This window comes from Alosa alosa, chromosome 7, assembly GCF_017589495.1.
Source record: "Alosa alosa isolate M-15738 ecotype Scorff River chromosome 7, AALO_Geno_1.1, whole genome shotgun sequence".
Taxonomy (NCBI): Eukaryota; Metazoa; Chordata; class Actinopteri; order Clupeiformes; family Clupeidae; genus Alosa; species Alosa alosa.
Window position 1 is genome coordinate 14,693,893 of NC_063195.1, and position 9,613 is coordinate 14,703,505.

Below are 9,613 nucleotides of genomic sequence, written 5' to 3' on the forward strand. Positions count from 1 at the left end.
TTGCCTGTATTCTCTCTGTCTGGAATGTAATCATCAAGCGAGTCTAAGTGAAGCAGAAGACATATGAACAGACTGGTAATCAAGTTATCACAGGCAGACAATAGCAGAATTAGGTTTGTAGTTACTAATGACATGAGAAAACCCAAAACCAATGAAATGGAGACTAAAGTATAGTCCATCAGAAGAATAAAATGCTTACCTTCACTGGAAGCTATGTCTGAGTCCTTGGAGAAGATTGATGGCGAATCTAAAAATAAGAAAAACAAAATGCTTAATGTACTGAATACAATATAAAGTTTGAATGATTCAAAACAAGCTTGTATCAGTAGCATGGGCAAACAGTCATACAGTTACAGCTAAGAATGACAGAGGTTAACCATTAGAATAACAATTAACCCTTTAGGCGCCAGAGGTTTTTTTTTCGAAACGTTCGATTTTGACATCTTCATTTCAAAAGGCTATATCTTAAAAGTGATAAGAGATAGAGACTTTCTGTAAATTAGAGAAATATTAAGGATGACCCAAAGTTTATGTAGAGATTAAATGTTTATATCTAATTTGCATATTATGACGTCATATGGTGGCGGCCATCTTGGATTATAGAATTTTCATGAAAAGTTGCATGTTTGAATGATAAAATGCACCACTTATTTTCCCCCAAAATGTCCCTCACCTTCTATATGCTATATTGGACAATACTGAATGCTCAGAAAAATAGTAAGTAGTAAACAACCTGTATAAATCATTACTAATAAATGGCAGAAACAAACCAAATGCATGTAGCGGTAGGCTGGCCTTTTGCTGTAGAGATTTTCCATTTACTACATACAGTAGGCACTCTGATTCCATGTATGGGGCACATATATATTATTCAGATGACACACAAACACAAGTAGACAAGACCTGTTTAGTTCAAAAGCTCACTTGCCATGACAAGGCACAGATCAGGAGTGAGATGACGAGACAAGACAAGAGACAATGTTAGTATTTGTTTTCTTTTTGTTGTTTTTGTTGATGTTTTTTTTGTTGTTTTTTCTTAGCTGACAAAGACACACACATCACAAGGACATGAACACACAAAAAAGAACACATGTCCTAAATGGTCAGGGAAATAGATAATCAACAGTGTAAATCATTACTAATAAATGGCTGACAATTTTTTTTTTTTTTTTAATGTAGCAGGCCTTTTGCTGTAGAGATAATGACTATCCATATCCATATCCTATCCATACAGGGCCGGCTTTCCCATCATCTTGTGATAGACTATGCATGACCTAATGGCTCTCCTGCCCCGTGTCACCACCTCTGCTCCTGTTGCGAGCAGCATGGCCAGATCTGCCTCGCGCTCGCGTCGAGTGGAGAGAATTTGCGCAGCTCGGACTAGGCCTACTGTCATTCTCATTGCGACTCCCCACACTGCCTCTACGTTCCCCCCTAACTGTCCTATGAGCACTTCGACCTCGTCTAACATACCCAGTGGCATTAGACAAAGGCTCCACCACGTTACTGTCGCCGCGATTGCGGAGAGGCACACGTTCAGAAGACAGAAGCTAGCGCTATGGATATTAGGCTACCTCCAGCCTCGTTCGCCACACCACTAACACCCTGCTAACTTCCTGATGAACACTCCGAACCCGTGAAACATTATTCCCACCAGTGACATTGGGCAAACGATTCAACGTTTGTGCTTGGTGTAAGCTAAACTATGGAGTAAACTCTCACTTTGTCCAGCTGCATCATTGCAAGGCAGGGACGCATCTGAAGCCTCACTAAACGAATATCCGTCATTTTCTGAGGGCAGATATTCCCAAGTAAGTAAGTAAGTAAGTAAATTAGATCCCAAACCAAACCGAAAATGTTATGCTTTTGATGGCCTACATGCCGCTCCAAACGAAAAAGCATCTCTAATGATGGTTGTTAGTAGACAAACTGGTTTCAGATATCCAACAGAGTGAATATGAGATTGTGCAGTCTTACAGTACTGTAGATGGCTGTGGTTAGTGATGTGATGCTGTTAATGGGGAGTTTTACATAGTTAGCGCAAACCCTATAGGTCAGGGGTCTCCAACCTTTTTGGGAATGAGGGCTACCTGAAGACCCGAAATCATACGGAGGGCTACTCATTTGAAACAAACATACCGTCACCCCTTTTTGGCGAGGGTAGTCCTCCTAAATAATAGGCCTATGAGATTTGTACTTTTAAATTATCAATATTGTGTAGACCTATGCAACACTACCAACATTTTTGTTCAGTTTGTTCATTTCAAAGTTTGCATGGGGAATCTAATCTATTTTCTTTAACAAAAAAAAACAATCGTTTTGTGCAATTAATAATTTGGGTTAAAATTTGTACCCAATTTATACCCACCCACCATTATGAATTCAGGGGTTGTTTAAGTTCTGATTTCAGTGGACAATTCCGTTTTAACATTTCAATAGTAATCGCCCACACCACCCTAACATATAAAAACTCCTTTTAAAGTTATTGCACACCTGAAATCTCTCCATGATCTGACAAAAAAGGTAATGCACAGTCCTGCTCAGTCATGCATGCCACAACATTTTCAGCGCTATTATACGGCAGTAGCCTACGGAGGAGAAAAGGCCTGTGAGCTAAAGCAATTGTTTTTCAGTTCTTGAACAATCATGCAAGAACCGTATTTGACGAACATGGAATGGCCACAGAACTTTTGCAAAGAAATGCTTCCATTGGCTACACCAGACGAGCTAGTTTTCCCCCCCTTTACTGTCTATGCGTGCGAGCAGCGTGTATGCGCTCCGCTTCTGTTGTTGTTTAAAGACTGAATGGGAAACGGATTTGGAGCCAAAGGCTAAAATTTAACGCAGCTACAATTTGTAAGATATCACCAATATCAATTTAATGTTACAGATGTATGGCTACATACATTCTTAAAATGGTTATGGTCTAGACTTAAATATCGATTGAAAACTTCACAATAGAGCGTGTTTTTAGAGCGTGATCTGCAGGCGACCTGTTGGCTATTTTTAGAAGGTGCGCTGGGGGCGCCTCATAGCCGTCCCGCGGGCTACCTGGTACTATAGGTTATTATTTATTTAGCGTATATAAGGCTTTTTTTCCTTAACAAAAGTGAGGGGGATGACGGCTGTCTCTTCAGCACTGCGTGGGACATATCCCCCATGTCCCCCGTGCCTCCTGCGCCCCTGGGTATAGTTATGTATCATCTGCTGAACAACAGGGGCCCCAGTACTGAGCCTTGAGGCACTCCATATTTTACCATAATCTGGGTAGATGGTTTATTATGGACCTGTACAAATTGTTGACGGTTAGGAAGGTATGATCTAAACCAAGCGAGTGCTGAGTCTTTGATGCCTTTCAAATTTTCAAGCCTAAGTAGTATGTCATGCTCTATGGTGTCAAAAGCAGCGCTGAGGTCCAGGAGGACCAGTATCGATACAAGGCTAGGTTTTTTGAGGGAGGGCTTAAACGACTCACTACTAATACTTTTACTAAACATAAACAAATGAATCTACATTGACTTGAGATTTATGTGGATCAGACTGACCCTTACAATAACTACAATTTCAACATTCCACAGAGACAACCTCCACCATTAAGACTACATCCCAAGCAACAACAAGACAATTAACATCTTGTGATTTTTTCCACATTAAGTAGTACATTTATACATTCATATAAAACATAGGTGACTAATAGTGATGCACGGGCTGACCCGTAACCCGCGGGTCAGAGGGGTGTGGGTAGGATGTCTGGATAATATTGCAGGTTGCAGGTGGGTCAGATAGCAACGTTCTGAGTTATATTCATGTGCAGATTTGCGTGTGATATAGGATAAAGTGAGGATTCCACCTTCTCTTCCTCTCTCTGTCTCAAATGCACATGCACACCAGAGTTACAAAAATACCCCATCGGAGGGGACAACGCTTATCCACACAATACATTAAACTGTTGTTTAGCCTTAATGACACATCTATTTGATAAAACACCTGATGTAAGCGAAGAGACATTTAGATCCTAACCACAATTATCTGGTAACGGCCCTGCTGCTCAGATCAATTTTTGAAAAGAATGCAAGTTATTTCCAGGCATGTTACTAACACACTCCACAGGCCTGTAATCTGTAGGCTAATTCAGTTTAGTTTTTAATTAGTCTGCAGCGATAAATAATTAGTCTTAATCTTAAGCGTGCAGCCAAAATTATCCCAATTATCCCATATATATATATACAAACACATACCAATGATCCGATTCAGATTTCAGAATATTCTGAAATCTGAATCTGATCATTGGTATGTGTTTGTGTTCAGTACTATATAAGGATATTTCCATGCTGTGCTGCACTGATTCCTACATCTCTGCTGAGCAGGTAGCCTGGTGATCACCGTTGGTGTGGTGGCTGCTGTTTCCTTTGTGCTTATCCTGCTCATACTCCACACACAGAGACGGATGAAGGACGCACAACCCAGCGGTAGTAACACTCTATACATTTCTCTCTCTGTCATTCTTATTTCTCACACTAATTGCCACAAAAAATATGTTTATTTAACAACAATAACTTGCATTTTTAATGTGCTTTATTAAGGCACCTAAAAATATTTACACTGAAGGGCAGCCTCACTAACCTCAAGCAACGTGTAGCACCCAACAGGGTGACGCATGCCACTATTATGTGCCAGAATGCTCACCAAACTGCAGCTTCAGAGTGAGGGAATTAATGAAATTACTAAATTAGAGAGTTATTTGATATGAGTGCCAGTTACAGAAATATTTCTATTTAATGTGACCTAATACAATTAAGTTAACTCATTGAGTGCCTTTTCCTTCCCATGCGTTGAGTGCCAAAAACGGAATATTATGTTTTTAGCTTTTTGTTTTTAAATTACGAAACTAGACACTCTAACACATCTTATATGTGATTTTGAGAACTCTGTGATGAATGGAAATGAAATATATGACGATCGAAAACTCATGAAAACGCACAATCTGGACATTTTATCATAACTCGGTTGCCGCTTTGGGTCGAATCAGTGAATCACGTCAGCTCAAAACCAGGCCATTTTCGTGGGTCTATCACTAGGTGGCAGTCTCGCCAGGTCTCGCTAGGTCACTTCCCGGAACCTATACAGGCAACACTTCATGAAAGACGTTATATCTCCATTTCTAGAAAAAAAAACAGCGATTTTGATGAAAACTAGCCACTGTTTAGCTTGCGATTTCTCAGGAACAGAAGCGTGTAGAAATACACGTTTGCACCCACTGAGAGCTTAAAGTCTCACCTTTCAAACGAGCCATTGTATGTGTTCATAGCCATAACACAGAATATGCTGTGGCTGTACAAAAATCATCAACAATGGTCTAGATGGTTGGCACTCTAGGACAAAGCTTCCGAAAACAGCTTGGCATTCAATGAGTTAAAACATCCGGTTTAAAATAATGTGAAATATTTTGCAAACATATCTCCCTCCTCACAATTGGACAGTGGGCAGTAGGAGATAACAGTACACTGAACTGCCATCAGCAGGGATCTCACAAACACTACATTATGAGCATTCAATTAAGATTCAGATCTCAAACACTCAAAATAATTACTTTTAAAAAAAAAACTTATGATTTAGAAATTACCATACTAAAGTAGCTGTGTTGATTTTTTTTTTTTCAGACCAAGACTATGTTAATGCAGCTGTTGAAACTCTTCAGACTAATGCTGCCGTGGTCACCAATGCCTCAGCTACTCCGGAAGGTGAGGCCAACATCTACCAAAGTCTCCAGGTGGACACACTTCAGCATGATGTTTAACAAACTCTTCATGTTTGTGTAGAATGTAGACAATAGACTCTAACAAAGTAGTTTTAGGCAAATCCATCCTCTCAGCGGCCATATTGTAACGCTTTTTAGACACGTATCTGGCATCTGTTTCGGCAGAAATGCGCGTGCGCTAGAATTCACGACACCAACCTTGCTCCAGCAGCGAGATCACAACACATGATTGGCACAATGTCTTCACATGTCAACTTTTTTGCCGCAGAAGGGGCGGGATATGTGTAGACAACTGCCATATTTGCGTTACAAACTAACCCCATGCATTTCTATGGAGGATTTATTCTATGGAGTGCTGTGTCTCCTCATTAGAAAGTCTCTGATCAAACACACACATCAGCAGGGAACTCACAAACACTACATTATGAGCATTCAAATAATATTCAAATCTCAACACTCAAAAGAATTACTTTTAAAAAAAATCTTATGATTTAGAAATGTTCATACTAAAGTAGCTGTGTTGATTTTTTTTCAGACCAAGACTATGTTAATGCAGCTGTTGAAACTCTTCAGACTAATGCTGCCGTGGTCACCAACGCCTCAGCTACTCCGGAAGGTCAGGCCAACATCTACCAAAGTCTCCAGATGGACATACGACAGCGTGATGTTTACCACACTATTCATATTTATGTAGAATGTAGACAATAGACTCTAAACAAAGTCCTTTTAGGCAAATCCCTCCCCTCGGCGGTCATATTGTTATGCTTTTTTTAGGCACTTCATCAGCAGGGATCTCACAAACACTACATTATGAGCATTCAATTAAGATTCAGATCTCAAACACTCAAAATAATTACTTTTAAAAAAAAACTTATGATTTAGAAATTACCATACTAAAGTAGCTGTGTTGATTTTTTTTTTTTTCAGACCAAGACTATGTTAATGCAGCTGTTGAAACTCTTCAGACTAATGCTGCCGTGGTCACCAATGCCTCAGCTACTCCGGAAGGTCAGGCCAACATCTACCAAAGTCTCCAGGTGGACACACTTCAGCATGATGTTTAACAAACTCTTCATGTTTGTGTAGAATGTAGACAATAGACTCTAACAAAGTAGTTTTAGGCAAATCCATCCTCTCAGCGGCCATATTGTAACGCTTTTTAGACACGTATCTGGCATCTGTTTTGGCAGAAATGCGTGTTTTGGCGGCGCTAGAATTCACGACACCAACCTTGCTCCAGCAGCGAGATCACAACACATGATTGGCACAATGTCTTCACATGTCAACTTTTTTGCCGCAGAAGGGGCGGGATATGTGTAGACAACTGCCATATTTGCGTTACAAACTAACCCCATGCATTTCTATGGAGGATTTATTCTATGGAGTGCTGTGTCTCCTCATTAGAAAGTCTCTGATCAAACACACACATCAGCAGGGAACTCACAAACACTACATTATGAGCATTCAAATAATATTCAAATCTCAACACTCAAAAAGAATTACTTTTAAAAAAAATCTTATGATTTAGAAATGTTCATACTAAAGTAGCTGTGTTGATTTTTTTTCAGACCAAGACTATGTTAATGCAGCTGTTGAAACTCTTCAGACTAATGCTGCCGTGGTCACCAACGCCTCAGCTACTCCGGAAGGTCAGGCCAACATCTACCAAAGTCTCCAGATGGACATACGACAGCGTGATGTTTACCACACTATTCATATTTATGTAGAATGTAGACAATAGACTCTAAACAAAGTCCTTTTAGGCAAATCCCTCCCCTCGGCGGTCATATTGTTACGCTTTTTTAGGCACTTATCGGGCATCTATTTTGGCAGAAATGTGCGTGCGCAGGGCTTCACAATATACCAACCTTGCTCCAGCAGCGAGATCACAACACATGATTGGCACAATGTCTTCACATGTCGACTTTTTTTGCCGCAGAAGCGGCGGGATATGTGTAGACAACTGTCATATTGGCGTTACAAACTAACCCCATGCATTTCTATGGAGGATTTATTTTAAATGCTGTGTCTCCTCATTAGAAAGTCTCTGCTCTAACACACACACACACACACACACACACAGGTTACATGTATAACACATGTGTAACAGTGATGGCTGTAATGACAAAAAACATGATGATATATAGAGAAGTAGAACTCGATGGAAGCGGTTATTGCAGTTTCTATGGAGGATTTTTTCTATGGAGTGTTGTGTCTCCTCATTAGAAAGTATCTGCTCAAAAACACACACACACACACACACACACACACACACACACACACACACACAAACACACACACACACACACAGGTTACATATGCAAGCACATTTTCTTTGTCTGTCTTTAAAGCAAAAAAGCAACATCCTTTACTTTACCTGTCTTTCTCTGACCTACTGCCCAATGTGTAACAGTGATGACTGTAATGACAGATCCATGATAATAAATAGAGAGGTAGAACCTGATGGCAGCGGTTATTGCAGTATTATGCTGTGATTGTTTTGGTATATATTTGTTGTGAATGTGCACATTGTTTTGTTTCTTTTAGTAAAAAGCAAATTATAACATTTCCATTCTTGTTTCTTTTAGTAAAAAGCAAATTTTAGCATTGCCATTCTTGATTCTTTTACTAAAAAAATGTGATTTCAGCCGACTTTCAACATTTATTTCAATGAAGACACGAAAAACCACAAAGACCCATAACGAGGGATCTGGAATGTTGGTTGCCTAGCAAACAAGACGCTGTCTATTGAAAAGGGAACTATTTTTTAATGCGACCGATGTTGAAATTAATATTTTTAAACACTAATGGGGTGTTTTCAGATTATTTAGTTTGTGGTAGAATTGTTGTATAAAAATTGTTGTTGCCTGCGTCACTCGGCCTCCGGCCTCGTGGCTATGGCCGAACAACACCCGTGGGAATATCCATGACCAATCCCACTCTCACTCATGCTATATTGCTTAAATGTCCTTTTTAAGAGTGCCCGTGGTGTCTGTAATGGAAGACACATGTTGAGATGGAAGAGTTTAGTGATTATTATGTTATGTCTTTTTAAGATTTTTATCCGTGATGTCTATAATGAAAGATACTGTACATGATGAGATGGAAGTTTAGTGATTATTATGTCATGCCCTTTTTAAGTCTATTGTTGGCTTATCTTTTTGTGTATTGTTATTGTATTGTTTGCCTATAAATGGGTCAATGACGTGACACTCATTTTTTTGTGTACATATGGGTTACATACATTTAAAATTGTTAAAATTTGAAAATAATTTGACAAATTATTTTCAAATATCATTTTCATCAAACCCTAATATTAAAGTTTTGGATTTATTTAATTTTGAAATAGTATGTATGAGTAGTATGAACTGAATTTGGGTAAAATTGTCAACACGGTGTAACCACAAAAACATGAACCAAATAATTACACTTGCTGAAAAAAATGTGAAATTCTCTCCAAAATTCCTTCTAAAATAATCTGGCATGATCTTGCACAAGACCTTTTCTATATTTAATACAAGTAATGAAACCCCATTGTTCTGAATGTTTAAATTAATATGGGGATTCATGTCTGTCACATCAACCACTTAAAATGTCAAGTGGTGTAACCACCATTTAAGGAGCAATTTTGTATGTATTATGTCAGAGAATCATGTGACAGGAAATTATGTCATAGAGAAGGACCCTTCAAGACCCCAACTGCTATGAGTCAAGGTTAGAAACTCTCTTAAAGTAACATAATAGTGTTTTTAGACCATGGCCAGGCAAGCTTAGGTTACATGTCAAATGGTATGACCTTTTAAAAATGTTGATAAATCACAATAATCATAAAATATTCAATTTAATGTAAAAACT